Genomic DNA, 2790 nt, shown 5'->3' with positions numbered 1-2790 from the left:
CCCCCCCACCTCAGGGCCTTCACCCTGGCGGGCCCCTCCACCCAGAACACCATCTCCCATCCTTCCTCCTGGCTCACTGCTGCCCACCCACCCCCACTCAAGACTCAACTCAGACACACCTTTCCAGCCATGCTGGACAAAGCATCAGACCATAGCAGACCCCTGCTTCTCCCAAACGATATACTTCACGGATGTGTTTGCATCTCTTGCCTGCTTGCCTGCCCCACATGATGCTCAGTAAGAGAAGCAGACACGGAAGGACACACAGGGTGTGATTCCACTGATGGGAAACGTGCAGAGCAGGCAGATCCACAGACACAGAGAGTGGGTTCCTATTGTCAGGGGCTGGGAGGGAGTGACTGCTGATGGGGACAGGGCTTCTTTTGGGGGATGGAATGTTCTGGAATTAGGTAGTGGTAATGACTACACATACTTGTGAACACACCAAAAAACCACTGAACACTTGAAATAGGAAAAAAAAAAGTGCCGAGGAAAGCTGGGGTGCTGCTGTGCCCCCAGCGCCCATGCTTGGCCTGCTGGGGTTTAGAGGGACAGACAGAGGTTTGGACTGTGGCTGGTAGAGCCCTGCCCCCATGGGACCTGCCCCTTGCTGGGGAAGGAGATGGGTAGGTTCTCAGCCACCGACCCCCAGGCTCTGGATCCCAAGTCTGGAAAATGAAGGTGGGGGGCCCTGGCTCTGCATGGGGGTCTGAGTATTCAGGGGGTCTGGTCTACACCATGCTCAGCATGAGCAGTGTTCAATCATGTGGCAAGGAGTTTTTCTGGCATTGGCAGCCACACGGGGGCAGGGGACCCAGGAAGGGCCAGGCTGGACCCAGGGCCTTCTCCACCCCTGGCCACAGGTCATGTGCTCACTGACCCCGAAGCCTCCATAACATAGGAGGAGGGAGCCATGCTCTTAGGCAGCCCTGGGGCGTCTCAGTTCCGGCCGGCTGACACAGGGCAGCTCCTGGGTCTGCAGAGCTGGCAGAAGTCAGGGCTCCACGGAGGTGGGGGTTCCCTCGCCCTGACCCCGAGAGAGCCACGGGAGAAGAGGGTATGGAGCCTTGGGTTCAAATCTCACACGTACTTCTCTCCTCTTGGGTGAGTCACTTCCCCTCCCCAGGCCTCTGCTTCCTCACTGATAACACAAACAGATAATCAGCCTGTTTCTTCCTGGGGCATCAACTGGATGCCTGCTCTGTGTCTAGCACCTTCTACAACATGGATCTTACCTGGGTGATCCTGCCCCCAGGGGACATGGGTGATGTCTGGAGACATCTGTGGTTGTCACGACTGGGGGGCTCCTGGTGTCAAGGGAGTGGGGGCCAGGAGGCTGCTCCACACCCTACAGCACCCAGGACAGCCCCCCTACACACACAGAGAATGACCTGGCCCCAAAGGTCAGCAGGGTCAAGAGACCCTCACACAACTCCAGTCCATTCTGCAGGCAGGAACACTGAAACCTGAGAAGGCAGGGTGTCTGCTGAATGCTGGGGAGTGAGCTGGAGCCCATGCTGGCAGGCGGGGGCCTGGCGGTGGCAGAGCTGCAGAACAAGGTAGATCTGGGATATATTTGGAGGTGAAGCTGACTGCACCTGGTGATGGATTGGCCGGGGGTGTGAGCAAGGAGCTGCCAGGGGAGGCTGAAGTTGGGATGCTGCAGGGCCTCCGGGTAATGTCAGGGATGTGGCTCCAGTCCCTGGGGCTGGAGCTCAGAAGAGACACAGGACTGGGAGTCATCAGTGAACAGATGGTGTCTAGTCCTGAGCAGACGGGAGGCGACGCCCCAGGTGGGAGGTGGGTCCCTGGAGGGAAATGGAGGGTCTAGAGGGCAGGTGGGGACCTTGACAGCCCTGTGGGGTCACCTCCCCCAAGGCCACGGACTCACGGAGGAGGGAAGGAGCAGAGAAAGTGTGGACTCAACAGCAGCCTGTCCACACAGCCTCACTTTGCCATCCAGCACGGCCCCCACTCCACAGCCTTTGCCCACCCTGTCCTCCCTGCCCGGCCTGCCCTTCCCACCACCATCCACAGCTTGTGTTCTCACCGCCTTTCAGGAAGTAGACCTGATGCCCTGAAAACTTAGAAGTGGGACTAGAATTAGCCTCCCAGCCTAATTGGGGGCTTCCCCGGTGGCTCAGCGGTAAAGAATCCACCTGCCAATGCAGGAGATTCGGGTTTGATCCCTGGGTCAGGAAGATCCCCTGGAGAAGGGAATGGGAACCCACTCCAGTATTCTTGCCTGGGATAACCCCATGGACAGAGGAGCCTGGCAGGCTGCAGTCACGGGGTCGCAAAGAGTCGGACATGACTGAGCGTGAGCACCCTACTCAGGGTCTGGGAACCTGGCCTTCTAACCCCATTGCAAGGCCCAGGCCTCCAGGCGAGGAAACAGGCCCAGAGAGGGTGACTCACTTGCTCAGGGTACCCAGCCCTTGATTATCTGAGAGCGGCAGGGATGCAGGGCATTTGGGCATCTCAACTCAGTTCCATCACCCTCAGTCCTCCCCCGAGCTCTCCCACTTCCCAGCCCCCCAACATCCAGGAACATGAGTGAACACAGCTACTGGAGGCAGTTAAGGTCCCAGGATTCCTTCCCACCATGGAGGGGCCAGAACCCTAGTTGGGGAGGCATCAGAAGCTCCAGCCCAGTTGCGAGTCCGCCCACCCCCTGCAGAGAAGATGACAGGCCCGCCCTGGGTTGGGAGAGGCTGGAGTTCACAAACTAGGTCACAGCTGGAGTGGCCCCTGCTGGGCACCAAAGGACCAGCTGTGACCTAGTTTGTG

The sequence above is a fragment of the Bison bison genome, unplaced genomic scaffold (assembly GCF_000754665.1).
Source record: "Bison bison bison isolate TAMUID 2011002044 unplaced genomic scaffold, Bison_UMD1.0 scf7180017864492, whole genome shotgun sequence".
NCBI lineage: Eukaryota > Metazoa > Chordata > Mammalia > Artiodactyla > Bovidae > Bison > Bison bison.
The sequence above is the reverse complement of the archived record's forward strand: the minus strand, read 5'-3'. Positions refer to the sequence as shown.